At 35.9% G+C, this 18,316-nt stretch overlaps 1 protein-coding gene across 2 annotated transcripts in view; it reads left to right on the top strand.

Moving 5' to 3' along the window:
• The window catches only part of LOC112044634 (hemicentin-2), a 311,378-nt gene that overhangs the window by 87,557 nt on the left and 205,505 nt on the right, over positions 1 to 18,316 (top strand). For both annotated transcript variants that reach the window (XM_052888013.1, XM_024080533.2), the window contains one exon: positions 1,423 to 1,454. The gene's annotated coding sequence lies outside the window, so the exon portion shown is untranslated. The remainder of the gene's footprint in view (positions 1 to 1,422; positions 1,455 to 18,316) is intronic.

The raw sequence follows: 18,316 nt of genomic DNA, 5'->3' as shown, positions 1-18,316 counted from the left end.
ATAATTTAGACTTTGTGAATCAATTTTACTTATGTATTCTGCGCTCATAACATAACACATTTTGTAAGACCTTGGGTGTTTTTTCAAATTGATTTGCGAAAATCCGAAAAAAAATATATAAACTTGATCTCTCTATGGATTCTATATCCTTTCTTGTAATCCTTATTAACAAAAGAAATAGGTATCTACAGTGGCGTCTTCGAATGGGCTCTATTGTCTAGTCCTAACTCACGCTAACGATGTTTTTAACAATTTGAAGTATATAAGCCATAGTCAATGACTCATTTATCGGGAGTCCGTGTATACTCAGTAATCCATCGGGTAAATGGCGATATTACCCACTCACTGTGTAACTTTCGAGATACACAGTGAGTTCTGCTGAGCGAATGTGTCTCGCAACTATTATCTCTGTGTTTCCCTCAACTGCATTGGTTAATGTGATATCACCAGTGATCCAATACCTACGATGTGTATTGAACTGGCACGTGAGTTAACCAGTGTGGTTCATCCCTTAACCCTTCAAGTTGCGAGCAACACCACTGCAGTATACAATTTGACTTCTCGTTTTTTTTATTGCTTTTACAGGTTGCTCGGGAGTATTTCCCATAACACTGGGGTTATATTCTTAACCGAAAATTAATTAGAAAGAAGAACATGTGTTCTAAACTTAATATTTTTGGGGTAAATAATATTTCTCTTGTAAATAGATCTTAAAATGTGACCCTTAGGTATACGCTTCCTTATAATAATGACGTAGCCAACTTTATGTATTTTAAAATACAAGGATAGATAGGCGTGTGTTACTTGAATATTCGGAATTATTTGAATTAATTTGTATGAAAATATAAAAAGATTCTAGTTAAAATAATATTAGTTATGCAGTTCGGCTCTCATAAGTGGATTCGTTAACACCTTAAAATAATGGGAAAAGCTCCCGAGCATCCTGTATAGACTAATACTTATAATCTGCAAGCAAAGGTGAACAACAAATACTGGAAATTGTTTTGTGTGATGACGGCGTCATGGTCACGGCTGAAGTGATCCACTCAAAATACCGTTTGCATTTGTGTTTACTAGTTGACAGAACGGACTTCGAACAGTTCTCAATAGCTGTAGAGCCGATAACTGTACAGTTATCAACAACCTAGAATTAAGTAATCAGGCGATGAAGATATTCAAGAAGGTACTGTACCTACCTATTAGTGGCGCTTGCGTTTGAGACATTGGACCCCTGTAGACCAAAAGGGCGTAAGACAAATTTCGTAGAGAGAAAAGACATTTTGTCGACAAATTGCGTCAAAAATACGAGAGTGCGAGCCACTGCTATTTGAATGTCTTTAGAAAAAGACATTTTATAGTTTTGTATAAATGTGTTGCGTGTGTTTCATATGAAAAATAATGTTTTTTTTTTATTTGTTTCAGGTGGAATAAGACGTTGTTCTTGAATTAGATATGTAAGTACTTACCATTATTTTTTTTTTCAAACTATTTTTAATTCATTTAAGATATAATCTTAAAAAAATATTCAACTGACTTCATTAAATACAAAGACCTGTAAAGCGATAATATTATAGGTAACATATTATACAACAATGTAACATCGTACCTGCATATATTGTATTTACTGATCGGTTTAAAGGCGATACCTGTAACATAATAAAACTTTAAATTATATCAATGGTTACGGACCGCGTTAAACAGCGAGATCGCAGAATTATAAATCCTAAGTGACAAATCAAATATAAAGTCGCATTTCTGTTACCAACTTATCACAAGCACCCTCAAAACCCCGCGAACAATTAGCCCCTAAGCGAGGGTTCCAGAGAATGGGTCCACAAAAACTCCAAATTACTTATGTTTGGTGAACTACTGACGGACTTAATTAGGGAAACTTCCCCAAATGCCCAGTTTTTACTCTACCGCCTGATAGAACACCCCAAAATGAGTTTCACTAAATATGTTCAATGTTTTGCCTATAGCCATATACTTTGATAGTTTCCTGAATTAGTTGGTTTAATTTCACTTATTATACAGGGTGCTGTGGAGTATTTCCCATAACCCTGAGGTTACATTCTTTACCGAAAATTAGTTACAAATGTTTAAAGAACATGTCCTAAATAATATTTTCCGAGTAAATAATATTTCTTTATAAAATTATTATTCGGTGTACTATTTAAAACATGAGCTACTACATCAAGTTACAGTGATTTTTCGTTTGGGCGATTGGTTTTTAAAACTTTAGTACAACTGAAATAATATCATCATTATCATCATTAACAACCCATATTTGGCTCACTGCTGAGCTCGAGAATGAGGGGTTAGGCCAATAGTCCACCACGCTGGCCCAATGCGGATTGGCAGACTACTCACACGCAGAGAATTAAGAAATTTCCCAGGTGTGCAAGTTTCCTCACGATGTTTTCCTTCACCGTTTGAGACACGTAATATTTAATTTCTTAAAATGCACATAACTGAAAGTTTGAGGTGCGTGCCCCGGACCGGATTCGAACCTACGCCCTCCAGAATCGGAGGCAAAGGTCATATCCACTGGGCTATCACGGTTCTATGTTTTCTGCCAATTGGTATAGGTACTAATATTAAAAACTTGAATTAATAATATTTCCCCGTTCAAAGTTGTGTAGAAGTTGACAAATTAATTATTAATTAAAGCCTCTTCCACTCCCAAGCCACTCGAAACAGGAAAATTTTCGTTAATTCAAAAGTTACGGAAATAGCGATTGATTGCTTTAATGGAAAATTTGAGGGCTATTTGTATAACTATAAATTTAATATAAAATATCAAATATAAATAATTAGAATGAGTTAGCCCTTATTGTATTCTTTAGTTGGTAGTTAATGTAAAATGGCCGAAGGAAATAGAATTGGTCAAAAACCTTGAAGATTGGATACAATTAATTTAGTATCGTGAAACGCTTAGGTATTATTTCTATATATTGAAAGAAATATATACAAGGAGGTAGGTAATTATCCCATTTAATATTTACCTTCTATTTTTTATTAATTGTTAACCGTTTTGTTTCGTCTGTAAAAAAACCCAGTACTTATTGTCAATAATAGTTTATTTAGTACAAATGTTGACCTCTCTAGTTTAATCGGAAAAACCTTGGTTTCATTACGATATTTATCCTTCACCGTTTGAGACACGTGATATTTAATTTCTTAAAATGCACACAACTGATAAATTGGACGTGCATGTCCCGGACCGGATTCAAACCCACACCCTCCGGAATTGGAGGCAGAGGTTATATCCACTGGGCTATCAAGGCTCTTTGGATATGAACCTATCATCATCATCATCATTATCAACCCATATTCGGCTCACTGCTGAGCTCGAGTCTCCTCTCAGAATGAGAGGGGTTAGGCCAATAGTCCACCACGCTGGCCCAATGCGGATTGGCAGACTTAACACACGCAGAGAACTAAGAAAATTCTCTGGTATGCAGGTTTCCTCACGATTCCTTTACCGTTTGAGACACGTGATATTTAATTTCTTAAAATGCACACAACTGATAAGTTGGAGGTGCATGTCCCGGACCGGATTCGAACCCACACCTATCACGGCGCTATCACGGCTCTTTGGATATGAACCTATACACTCTTCGAATCAAAGGCACAGGTCATATCCACTGGGATACCAGCTCACAACATTACGTAATACTACACTAAAACAAAATATAAATTTGTAGGAGTGTTTGATAAAAATTCATGTAGCAGCACCGCATGTACGCTGCTCCTTGAAAATAATAGAAACAAAAGAGTATGAAAGAGTAAATAAAATTGAATAACCAAGTTGTTTCATCCGGTCAAAATACAACCCGGTTATCCCCATCAAAACACAACTCAAGAGCGAGCTGGAATGAGAGCCCTCTATTATTTATAACAAAACATGAAAATTTAATAAGAAAAACACGAGATCTCAACCTTTGTTCAACACGGTACCGCATAAATATTAAATGCCCTACTTTTGGGGAGTTAATTTGTAAGAGTAGACCTTTGAACCGACTCAAAAGTAAACGAGTTTTCCAACATGTACTTTTGCATAGTTTACTATGCTTAGTACTAGCTTATTCCTGCGTTTTTGACGTGACAACGTCTTGTAATTCGATGAAGCCAGATGCAGACTCGAAAAAAGATGACGTCATGCGTCGCTCCCTCGCTCTAGGGTGGCCAACTTTTTTTACAAGAAATAAAGTATATCTCGCTCTAGGGTTGCCGACTTTTTTTTACAAGAAATAAAGTATTTATTCTGGTCTATGAAGAATATTAAACCTTAGTAGTACGCACTACGCTCATAGAGGTGCTTTTACCTAGGCAATTTAAATCGCTCCATTCTAGGCAATTTTTGTTAATTATGACGTCACGAAGCTGAAGTGGTAATAGCACAGTAGGTAGGCTATATCTTGCATTTATAAACTTTAAAAAAGAGTATAATAATGTTTTGAAATTTCGCCCGATGTTGTTCGGCGTGAAAGTATATTTATTAAACCTACCTACTATTCAAAGATCATCAGAACCGTGATAGCCGAGTGGATTTAACCACTGCCTCCGATTCCGATGGGTGTGGGTTCGAATCCAGTCCGGAGGAGCATCCTCCAACTTTTCAGTTGTGTGCATTTTAAGAAATTAAATATCACGTGTCTCAAACGGTGAAGGAAAACATCGTGAGGAAACCTGCATATCAGAGAACTTTCTTAATTCTCTGCGTGTGTTAAGTCTGCCAATCCGCATTGGGCCAGCGTGGTGGACTGTTTGGCTTAATCCCTCTCATTCTGAGAGGAGACTCGAGCTCAGCAGTGAGCCGAATATGGGTTGATAACGACGACTATTTAAAGATTTTAAATTTAAATTACTTACAAGAAAATTATATTAAAGAAAACCACATGGCTGATTTTGTTGTGGGCTCTTCTTAGACCAAAGCGCGTCTGAAACCCTCTATAAATAATCTTATATTAAGCGGTTACAGTTTCTGTTTGTCGCCGATAGCTTATTGGCTGCTTGCGTAACTAACTGCCAATTAATGCCAATAGGGTACTCAAGTGAATAAGTCAATGCGAAGCTTGACTGGGTACTGGGTTTTAACATAATCAGCCCCTGCATTCTGTAAAGTTACAGCGCTGTGACATTGTTGGTCTCCACGGCAATTTCGTTGTTAGGGTTCATTTACATGAGCGGCAAATCTACCGACGACCGCAGTAGACTGCAGTCGGCGACGTCTCGGCGGCAGACGACGGCGTCGCCGAATGCAGTCAGCGATGTCTCGGCGGTAGTCAGCGACGTCTCGGTAGCAGCCAACGGCACTCGACTGCAGTCGGCGACGTCTCGGCGGCAGGCGACGGCGTCGCCGGCTGAAGTTGGCTCCCGTTGGCTGCCGCCGAGACGTCGCTGACTGTAGTCGACTGCGGTCGTCGGTAGAGTTGCCGCTTGTGTAAATTAACACTTAGTGATATATTTTTTTTTGCATAAAGTTCCAATTCTAATAAAAATTGTTATAGGAGAATATTACATCGATGAGTATAAAATAGCGGAATCACACCCCTGACGTTCAAAAAGTGCTTGTATGAAGTTGTTGTGTTTACAAGAAATTATTAATTTTGACTTTGACAGAAAATTCCAGGCAGTATATGTAACAGAAAATAGCCAGCGAATGGTTTTACCAACAACGGAATTGCAAATGACGGCCGATACACATCATCAGTCAGTCAATAAACAATTAAATTTCGCATTCAATGAGGCCGCCGAAACCAGCCAATTACTTGCAGAGTTCAGTAATTCCAAATGTAAATTACCAATTTGGGCAAACGCGACGATTTCCCAACTACCGGTGTTATAGAAAATTTATTCTCTCTGTTCAATATTCAACAGATCGGAAATCCCAAGTTTGTTAGGACGAAAAATTGATGAGGAATTTTATTCAGCTTCCGATGGCGTCATTACTGAAATTCGCTTTTGTTAAATTAACATACGATGTTAATTTTGAAGTTATGCTTCATAGAGATTAAATTTTATACATCTTTTGTACAAGTACTAGGAATTGGGAGTTTATACTTTCATCATAGTGTCTAAGTTTATACCACTGCGCCACGGAGGCCGACAAAACACAGAGTTACTCCGAACATAGCTCGTTTCATCGCCCGCTGTGTGACTCTGAGCCTTCTTATGTGGTCCATAGTTAGCGACCAAGTTTTGGATCATAGTCATCAATGTGAGACACATTTAGCTAGTAGAATAAAATATAATTAAAATAAATAAGGTGAAAAAGTTTTATTTATCAGAAATCACAACGAAATTGGCCTATAAAAATACGATTATCTATACTTACAAGACGTACTTTACGAATACAGTGAGAAGACTTAAACGGACCAAATCATTTGAGTTAGTGTTTAGTGACTAGTGATAGTGTAGTGTTAAGTGCTACATGGAAGATCACGTGAACAAAGTGACTAAAGACGTAATAGTTAGTGAAAGACTAAAATTAAGTTGTTGGGTATTATCTTAGTATATTAATAATACCTATATTATAAGTTTAGGTTAAACTTAAATCACTAATTAGTCAAATAAGTAGGCTAGATCGTAATTTTATGAAGTAGGTTTCAAAATTGGTACTTTACAACAGAGGAAAAAAAAACTAAAAACTTTCATCCTAGAATGAAGAAGCGAAAAGCAAAGGATAATTTGACCTCTGCGATCGCTATTTAATATTACTAACAATATACATTAACACAATAGATTAAACTAAGACTTCACCTTTTCAATACCGCCTCTTAACTACCAACAAAGGTCTGGCAAAGTTCGCAGTTATGAAAACTCAAACATTGCCCGCAAAGGAATTACAGTGAATAGAAATTGAGTTTTAATGAAGAAACCAAGTCGCGATCGGGCGAATAGTTTATTTTTCTTTCGGTAACTTTTCTGAAGTGGGATGAAATGATGAATATTGTAAAAGTGTCATGGAAATTTTAAAACAAAAGTCTTTTATTAATGCGGACCTTTTGAATAATTTATTTAAGAATATAAGTATAAAGAACGGTGTAAAAAAATGTAAGTTGAACTATGTGCAGTAACACATTTTTTGTGTTAGCGAGGTGTGACGAGTATCCATAGCAACAATAGGGTGAAAAAAAATTTCAAAATAAATTTTGTGGCTAAGACGTGAAAGCGTAACAAACAAACACACACACACACCTACGTACACATGCGGCTTTTAAAATTAATCAGGGTTTTTAGAAAAACGAAACAATAAAATCGGCCAAGTGCATGTCAGACCCAGCGCAATGTAAGGGTTCCGTTGTTGGTTCATGGTTTTTTGGTTGGTCGACTACAACTCTTTCATTCTAATTAATTAATCATTAAGGCTAATTTAGCTTTATTTGCTGCTGCCTGAAACTGATTTTTTTTTACGTAGCCTTAAACAAAAGCTTAGGGTGGAATCCACCTCTTGTCTAAGAAAAAATAACACTATAAACCTTAATATTTTACAAACAGTAATTTGAAGGAAAAAAGGAAGTTAGCCATACTTTTTAAAGGCCTATCTAACGATACTCCATACCATGGTATAAACGTGTTAAAAAAAATCGGCCCCGATTCGGGACGAATTTTTTTGACCTAAATCGAAAATATTTTTCATGATTTTACTTTACGCCTTTGTCAGTGTGCGTGTAAAGCCGGATTAATATTTGTCTGACGTTTCGTGTTGTGACGCATCAGAACAGAATCGGTGTCACACATTTTGTATGCGACGTATCAGAAGCCATCACGACATGTCACAACACATAAGTGTAGACGCCATACAAAATATATAATCCCGATTCTGTTCTGATGCGTCACAGACACGTCAGACACATGTTAATCCGCCTTTAGCTATGGAACCCTAAAAAACCGATCGCAGATCCGTCACTCAGATATTTATAATCAAGCCTGATGAGTAATGATCAAGTTGAACACTATAATTACTAGATCAAGTTGAGACGCACTTGTTACATCTACTAGATTATTTTAAGTGGTTTGTCTATCAAATATTAAATAGTTGCTTACTTGCAGCAATTTTGTAGACAAGTAGTTTACACGTAACCTAGATTTTAGACGAGTTAAGCACTTAGTACATCGGCCTTGAAAAGTCATTTGTGCTGGAAGCTAACGAGCCGACTTCTAGAGACGTTTAAAAGCGCTCAAATGTATAACAATGTTGTGTCTATTATCAACTTCAAAAGCCTACAGTATATAAAAAAGAGAAAATAAAATACTCGCGACTGTGTTGCCATTTTATAACTTATAGCAAGTGTTTAACATTAAAAAGTTACATCACACTTATGTTAAAGGTCGACGTATGTGACTGTGTGTGTGTGTTTATATTTGTTACTCATTTACGTCACTAATACTCTGACGATTTGGTTGAAATTTGGAATGGAGATAGATTATAGAGAACCTGGAGTACCCTTTATATACCTAGCCAACAATATTATTATGTCATGTGGGAATTAAAATTAAATTCAAAGTCTAAAACTATCATCAAATAAGTGCAGTGCGGTGGGTCTAAGCCCTAAATTCCGTTTGTTACAGGATAATGAAGGCCTGATTAATAATATGGTGTTTTTTTGGGCTTTTAAAAGCTTTCGCTCGGCTGTTGGTTCGCTCGAGACGGTGCATATTGTGTTCTACACTCTGGAGCCCTGGCCACCGGTTGATTGGACACTTAAATGAGCCACAACTGAATGGCACCATATTTTTATATATTTTTAATAATATTTTTTTATGAAGAGGTAAAATCTGTGGTATTGTAGGAAGTAATCTCTATATTTATTGAACCGATTTTGAAAATTCTTTTACCACAAGAAAACCACGTTATTTGTGAGTATTATAGGCTATATTTTATCAGTGTATTCTCACGAGAACAGGAACTACGCGGGTAAAACTGCGGGAGGTCAGCTAGTTTAAATAAATACAAGAGACAATAGGAACAGCTTGGTCTCATTTTCTAAGACAGTAGATATTCGAACATTAATTTGCAGTAATGTTTGGTGTTTAGAATAAATGGTTACTACATCAAAAGAGGGTAATTTCCCTCATGGTTCATTGATCAAAGTAATAAAAGGAACGGTCACACAAACATAGACGCTGTTGTGATTAAATTTCCATGGAACAAATAATGTGAACGCTTGTGCACTGCCTCAGGTATGAATCCGAGAAAATAATTGTTAGAAGCTTTATTTCCTTGGTACATGCAGCACAATGCTGAGCTGGATCCTTTTTCAAGGTTGTGCCAATTAAGACTTATACTAAGCGGTTCGAGTATTAGGCACTACAATTATTGTAATAAGTGGTTAAGTATGGCACAATTTTTGAAATAAATGTTTTTTCTTTCTTCTTCTTTCTTTCTTTATTTGTATGAGTTTGAGACTATAGTAGAAGAACCATATTAGAAACGACCTTCACCCATCTGTTTATTGGATGAATCTGTGAGAGTTTCATGAGATTTTTTGATTATATTTTAACTGAAAATAGCCTATATAATATAAAAAAATCAATGCAACTTTTCGTTGTAATTTTATAACTCAAGAACGAGCTCACCTATCCAAACCAAATGTTTAGGCTTTGTTCGGACTATTTAGTAGATGATTTATGTACACAAAATTAGTCGGTTTTTATCACATTTTCTGTAACAAATTAATTCAGGGGTAGGGTGGTGGTAGGGTAGGTGTATGGTGGGGGTAGGGTAGGGGTAGAGTAGTGTAGAGTAGTGATAGGGAAGAAGTGCACATGAGTCAAAGCGAAGCTTGAGTGGGTCCGCTAGTATTTTATATTTTTTTTTAAGTGACGAAAAAAATAATATTCAATCGTTTTTAAATTTGAATTTTGAAATTTAGCACGTTGAGGAACTGTATTTTACAAAAGAAAAAAAAAACGCGCAGTATGATGAAAAATAAAATAAAACTTCAATAAACGTAACGACAAAAGAACATAAAGAGCTTGCCATTAAAATATTATACGAAAATTAAAAAATCATTGTCCTGAATTGTCTCCAAAAAGACAATCAGCCTTAATGACAAGACAAAGATCTCGCCTACGTTTCACATTGTTTAATGAATTTTTTACAATTCTCTTTATGAATGTAGGTTTACGGCCGAAGCACTAAAATATTGAAGTAGTCTACTGAAATGAATTTTTTGTTGTCTTAGAAATTGTTTTGTACAAAAAAAGTAATTACAGGTTTATTAAATTCTTGCTTGTACATTTGTGTTAAACTTTAAATCTATTTCTATCTTTAGTCCATATTTTACATAGTTAAAATAGGTATATTTAATACATAATTACTAAGTACATTACATTGTGAACAATTCTGTGTTAAATAATTATTTTTACACCAAGTTAAAACCTAAAATTAATGAATTTATTGATGGCAAAGACGCTTCGAGATACTTGAGTCAGCATTCATCTTTAAGTAGGTACACAAGAAGAAAAAATAGTAAAATTTCGTGTCATAATAGTTGTAAAAAATGATTATTTCAAAATAAACTATATCTTTTGAAATAATATTTTTTCCTGGTAGCTAAGCTTCTCTGCCTTCCAAACCGGTAGTAGAATCACTACAAGTAGAAATAAACATACCTACTTGACATTTCAAAAGTGCCTGTAATCTAAGCCTACTTAAAAAAAAATATTAAGAATTTCAATTTAATTTCGATTTTTATAATATTTTCAAAAATATGATTATTATATTTCGGTATAGCACAAAGTTTACTTTTATCCTGATTTGCCCCTTAGGATCGGGATTTACGCAGTTGAATCCGCGGGGCACGGATATTATAGAATTAATTAAAATACAAAATTTCTCGAGAAACGGAAAAAAACATTAAAAAATAAACACATTTCCAATTCTTTGATTGAAATTTGTGTTTAAATTGGAAAAGTTTTCGACAGCCTAAACTTTTATTCGGCACCAAATTGACATTCGTAAATGTATATAAAACGAGTAATAGGCAATCAGGATAATAAAACAAAAAATGTAACTTTGAAAATCATTAATTATTGAAACATTTATTTTTTGACCGTTTCTCTGTTACTTTACGCAAATTTTGTTGTTTCTTGCCAAAGTCAAGATCCCAAGTTATAATGATCTGTGTGATTGTAGCAAGTTTTTAATATGGTAGCGGGCTAACAAGAAAGAGTTCCAAGTTTTACTTTTTTAATAAATAAATATGACAATACACACATCCCATTATTTAATACTAAAACGTATCCTAAAGTAGCTGAGCTGATTTCATCAATTTGTACGATAATATACTACAAGTAATTATTTATTTATAATGTACTAGCGGACGCCCGCGACTTCGTCCGCGTAAAAATTGATGTAAACTTCTCTACCTCTACCTTACCCTACTCGTAAACCTACCCAACCCTACCCTACCCTACCCTACCCCTACCTTACTCCTACCCTACCGCTAACGCTAACCCTTCCCTCCCCCCACCTTACCCTACCCTAAAACCCTACCCGTAACCTATCCATACCCTATCCTACCCTACCCCTAATCTACCCCTACCCTACCCTTACCTTACTCCTACCCTACCGCTAACCCTAACCCTTCCCTACCCCTACCTTATCCCTACCCTAACCCTACCCTACCCGTACCCTACCCCTACCCTACCCTACCCCTATCCTACTCCCCTACCCTAGACTTTCCATATCCTTCCCCTACCTCTACCTTACCCTACCCTACACTTTCCCTAAATTACCCCTACCCTACCTCTATCCTACCCCTTCCCTACCTCTATCCTATCCCTACCCTCAGCAAAATTGGTCCAGCCTTTTGTGCGTGGTGCAATGACCAAAAGACTATAATTTCCCAAGTGACTTCTATGCTAATACTATAAAGAGGTAAAGTTTGTGTGGTTGTCGGGGGTAATCTCTGGATCTACTGGACCGATTTGGAAAATTCTTTTACCAATAGAAAGCTACATTATTTGCGAGTGTCATAGGCTATGTTTGGTCCTCATATTCATACGGGAACGGGAACCACGTAATTGAAACCGCGGGGCGTCATATAGCGGCATTTCTGCGACTTTCAGAAATTTTGTATTATCTCCGAAACTATATAACTAATTAACATACTGTAAAGGGCAAATCTTATCTCTATAATATCCTTGTGATTATTAAATAATTTATTTTGATAAGGATTTAAGTTTAGTTGTGTAAATAATGACGTAAACCTTAGTTTAAAATTTAAATAATTTATTAAAGTACTAAAGGTACTATATCTGCTAAAATATAAAAGATAGATATATGGTGTCGCGGACTTTTTTGTAGAACTTTTAAAGGTTCAAAAAGCCTCCATACATTTATTTCAGTTATACGCAATGGTTGAGGCAGCGCATGCGAAAAAGTAAGTTTTTCGGTCTGACCTGTAAGAGAAAACCCGCGATATCTCAGTAGTTATATATGATAGAAATATAAAATATAGCCTATAGCACTCCCCGATAACGTAGCATTCTACTGGTGAAAGAATTTTTAAAATCGGTCCAGTAGTTCCGAAGATTACCCCATTTCAAAAAATTGTTACAAACTTACAAACTTACAAACTTACAAACTTACAAACTTACAAACTTACAAACTTTACCTCTTTATAATATTAGTATAGACAAGCTGATACCGCGCGGTTTCACCCACGTGGTTCCCGTTCCCGTAAGAATACGGGGTTAATATACAGGCTTTAACCTTCATCTGTGAGAATGGTGATCCTAATTTGGAGTTACCATCAAAGTGGAGACGCATTTACTTAGGTTAGGAGAAAACAACAACGAATGGATTCACTTACGAAAGGAGTTTTTTAAACTTTATCTCCCACGTTTATCTCGCATACTCATTATTCATCTTCACAGTAGTCGGACTGTTTTTAAATTATGTTACTGGGTAAAAGCATCTCCCTTAATATCCAAAATTGTAGACTTTGTACATTTAATTTTCAATTAATATAAATCATTGAATATTTTCTCGCAATCGTAGTGAAAAGCAGTGTAAAACGTGGGGCTAAACTCATTATAAACTCGGTTTCTATTTAGGCCTAAAAATACCTCGTATATAATGGGTCTTTTTAGCCCCTTGTATAACAATCTACTATTAGAAATGTAAATACGGAATAAATGGCTTATTTATGCGGAAGAATGTATTTGCCCACTGCGTCATGCGGCCGTCTCCTTGACCATCGAGAGCGAAATAAACTGTCCTATTTACACAAGATGAACTCCATCATATAACTTCGTACGATTCTATTGTTTTCAAGTTCCCGCTGAGTTGGAGTGAGCCGGGTATCGTGTTTTTATTTCTGAACTTAACTTTTACTTGAGACTAAAACTCGTGAGAATATTTTAAGTTTTTATTATTTTTGTATTCAAAATGTTTCCGCTAAGAGCACATGGATGGGATGGGATACATAAAGTTTTATATTTTATCTGTATCTTTGTATTGTTCGGAGTATTCTACTGCTAATGCTGTATTGGTCTAAAAATCGCTGGTAGATTGAATGTCTTGAAGTTTTGTTTTTGTAAGTTGGCACGGTTTAAGACCATTATACGGAGAAGGTTATAGGATACTTTTGATTGCGAAAATAAAATAAAAAGTGGGTGAAATAGGGGTTGTAAGTTTGTAGGGAAAGTCTTTCATTTTTAGAGTTACAGTTTTGAAAATTTGTTCATAAATCATAAAAAAATACAAAATATAATGGTATTCAAAAATTTTTAAAATTCATACTCTAAAGTGGTAATACGAGTGGAAACGAAACTTCAGTTTATTACAAACACGCTTGTTCTGTCATGTTTCTACTACATTCAAGGCCAAAGACTTGTCAAAATAAATTTACTTTAACTCTGTATGACTATTATAGAATACGGAACCATTATAAAGAAATGGCAGAACAAATTCCGCCATCAAAAGACAAAGCATAACTGGCCCCATCACAAAATAATTAAAAAGAGTCAAAGAAAAAAATAACAACTTCCATTACAGCTTAAGTTGAGGACATTTTAGTAATGGTGGCATAAACAACATCATTAGTTATTAAGCCGGCAATTTGCTTTGGCATCGCGGCTTTCTGAAATTAATCTATTCTTTGGGGTATGGACCAACACCAACGGCCTGTAGCAGCCACACATTCGTAATATTTTACAAACTAAAAGTTTACCAGCTTGTTGTCCTACCATAAGTGAGAATGGTAGGCAGATATGAAGATTGGATCATGTTAATTGGGTGGTTGCAGGTTTCAAGGGTTTTTTATATTTTTTATGGGATTATACTATTTTTTATATTTAGACAGTATTAGCCTCAAAGCGTCAGTTTGAGCTTTTTCTATGTTCTGTGATGAGTTTTGTAACAAGAGATAGAGATCTTCTCTAGAAATCCTTAAAGTTAGATCTTTGACGATGTTTTTAAAAGGGTTATCGCGGGGTTAAGCTAAGTGACTGGGCATGTGGTTTCTTATATTATGTCGAGGAAAATATAAATAATAAAGCTTTGTGACCCAAAACCACCGTATGCAAACTTTATAGTTAGCTACCGTACTTAACTATACCGTACCGTACTTAGTAAGGGCATGAGCTGACAAACTTCCACTTTTTATAAAATAAGGAAGGTCTCGCCATCGCAGGCTCTTGTGCGTACTCGCCAGCTCGGTCACGTGCAGCCTCTGAGGTTGTACCCTTGTCATTGCCGCCCGTCAGTCCGTCTGTCACGAATCGCGCTCCAACTTGGTCACGTATACTTTTTTAAATATTATAGGTCAAATATTTACAATGGGCTTATTTAAGTTTACGTAAAATCGCGGCATATAGTAAAGAACCGAGCAGATTACTTGAAGGTAAGTAAAAATCCATCGGCTATAAACAGAGCAGCACTTTGCAGTACAAGCAAGGAATATATCATACGTTATCACAGGTCATTGTGTAAGTGCCGTAGGCTCGTTAGTGTGACCTCAGCGACGTCCCCGGGGGTTTTGGGCGAGCGCAGAAGCATCGCCTGATGGGGTCCGAAGGTATGTACAGAAGATGTGGGCGAAACGACTCTCTAAGGTCGTGTTAAGCCTCATGTGCCTGAAATTACACCGGTAACAACACCCTTCAGACCGGCACACAGCAATACTGATTGGCAGCAATTATAATAATGGCGGTAGGACTTCCAAATGACCTCTCTCACAAAAAGAAGCCTGCTACTACTAAAACATTTTAACATCTAACACACGACGAGGTAATCCTTGCATGCGATCTCATCAATGTACTCTAATGCTAGCCACCCACGGTCTGATATATCGGCATGATGTCCTGTAAAAGTTATCGTGTGTTGGTCGCAATTTTGCTTCACATAATTTTTCAGTACTGCAGGCATGTGTGTATTTTGGACCGTGGGTAGCTAGCATTAGATGGCAGCGAGTTAACTTCGCCTTGAGTTACATCTTTGCAAGCAAGGAAAATAAAAAGTCCTAAATGTGTGCTACTTTAATCTTGGACCTCTGTCTATAAAGCCAAGCTGTTTATAGATGAATGTTTTCACTTGTATGTCTCTTTTTCCAAGTTAAAAATATTCGCTGTCAATAAACGCTATCCGAAAAACGAAACAGTATCAATTTACCATAAATTAATGGTTTCCAAACAGGCGGCGGGCCGTGATAGCTACAACGTAATGTCTCCACAGCAAAAACTTCATTTGTATTCAAGTGTTGAGTCGCGAATTCCCACGCTATTCCAGCGAAATAGGGCCCAAATAATGCGCGCGGCTTTTTTATACCAGCCAGTGAGTAAGTGATGACGCACTGCGAGTGTATTATGAGGACGGAAAGTCTGGAATTACTTTTTTGTATACTTTTTCAATTTTACAAGAAAATACGCCATTTAATGGCAAGGAGTTTAGAGCGTTAGCGTTGGTATACAGCTAGCAAGGTTCATCTTTTAGTATTTAGTTATATACCGATACCTGAAATATAAAATAAGTCTATCACAAAAATCAGTTCACAAAAAATGTCTGGAGAAATACCATGCTTGTTTCTGCCACTAACCAGCTTTGCAGTGTTGCAGTGTGAGGTTTATGGTTGCTTACTATGAATAGTTTCTAAATCATTATTTATCAGCCTATTTCATTACGGCCTACTAAACAGTGCCAGGCCTTCCTTATATAAAAGACGCTACGCACTATTTTGCTTCAATGCAGGTTTTAACATTAATGATAACCGGGACCGACACAACACCTTAACGTGCTCTCTGAGGCACGGAATAAATTCCGAGATGAGATTTTTATACTGATAACATAAAATTGAAAATTTTGAAAACTTCCGAATGTCATGAAATTATTAATTACACTCTCGGTCAAGTCATCAAATCATCATCATCAAGTCATCGATCTTTCAGTGCACTTTCATTTATGACTCACCCACTCGGGTAGTTTTGCAGACATTCGGTTATTTTTTCTCCATTTTCAACCCCCAGAACTTTTAAACAGCTCAACCGATTTTCATTAAACATCTCAAACACTCGCACATAAGTCACCCCTCGCCCAAAAAAATCTAAATTGAAATAGCTTCATCCGTTCGGGAGCTATGGTGCCACAAACAGACTGACAGACAGACAGACACGTCAAACTTAAGCCACCCCTATTTTGCGACAGGGGTTAAAAACTTCTTAGAAGAAAGAAAAGTTTATTCCACAGCCTGACCAAGTACTCAAAACCAGGACTTAGTGAACCCAAGCCTCACAGGCTAAATACTGGCCCCACGAGTCTCTTAATATGGTCATCAAAAACATCAATTATCTCATTTACCCAAACTCCTAACAGAATGTGTTTTGTTATCGTCCTAAACGCTAGAATTATTTTCAGGCCGATCAAACAAGGAAAGCGCCCGCTATTCACGTTCATACATAATTTATACAGCATTATGCGAGACGGTATTATTTCAGGGTTAGAAGTCGGAAAATTCCGTATTTGTTATATAATAATGTTCGTTCATTTCGCAGAACTATACTTAATTATTTAATTGCTTATTCGTTTAATATGTTGATATTTCATTATGGATAGTAGGAAAATGGAAGGGATAAGCTTTCAATCTTAATAAAAAGGTACACAAAAAGGTTAAGGACTCTGCAAAATACCGCGTAATATTAAAAAAATATATATCGTTGCGGTCTCTGGGACCGCACGTAGGTGGTTAAGGGTTAATCTACATTGCCACAAATATGGCACCTAAAACTGAGAGAAGACTAAAAGTGTTCCTAACAAAACCAAAAATAAACAAAACGACCAAGTGCGGTTTGTAATGTAGAGAATTTTACTGATGTTCATGAACTTTTAAAACAAACTTATCTTAGACGTTGAAAATCTGTTATCCCCATATATCAAGACAAGTCGCTGTTACCTTATCAACTGGAACGTTGTGTTTTACTTTGTTTAAAATACTTTATTCAAAGAGTCCTATTTTATAAAACTAAATTAAAACCAATTGAAATATAATGGCATTCAAAATTGGCATACTTACTTATCTTCGCTACTAAGGCGATAAATGCCAGCAATTGGAATTCGCTAACTAAGCACGCTAAACGTTCTAACGATGCTGATGGTAACTCTCTGGTTGTACAAGACAAAACTTGATGGTTTATTCATTCTTATACAATAATTTATTTCTAAATTAACCCAAAAGTTGTGCAAGTTGTTTGCACTAACTCACTTCTTATGAAAAAAAACAATAATTTACAAAGATTTACATCTAGAACACCAATTTACTGGACCGGCGAGATAAATTATGTAATCTCCTTTGTCGCCTAAAAGTAACAACGATAACAGGAAAAAAAGGAAGAATTTAAAAGGCTATAACTCACCCTCTACTCTCAGAATTTCACCCTTGGCTGCTGAAGAGGTAGTGGTAAATTTTCCAAAGGTGCTAGATAAATCCTGAAAGTTTGTAATATAATAATTTATCTACGGAATGAATAGCTGTTAGTGAGACTTTTGCAGTTAGATATTTATTTCCGGCATTTCCATTTACTTACCGCGTTGAATATATTATATTTGATCGTAGTAAATTAATTATGAATTATGTTTTTTATTGTTGACATGATTTTACCACAATGGATTCCAGTATTTGCGAGTTTTAATGGCTCATAAAACACCAAAATATGTAATCTATTTCTGTATTGAAATGAAAGAAATCTATGCTGACTTGGTTTTTATGTCTCTACAAAATAATTTTAGTACTTCAGCTAAATCTGAAATCTACATTTTTTTAGTTTTTAAGTAATTTGCAGACATTCAAAGATACATGTTACACATTTT

This window comes from Bicyclus anynana, chromosome 21 (genome assembly GCF_947172395.1).
Source record: "Bicyclus anynana chromosome 21, ilBicAnyn1.1, whole genome shotgun sequence".
Lineage (NCBI taxonomy): Eukaryota > Metazoa > Arthropoda > Insecta > Lepidoptera > Nymphalidae > Bicyclus > Bicyclus anynana.
Note: the sequence above shows the minus strand (reverse complement) of the source record. Positions and strands in the feature narration are given on the sequence as shown.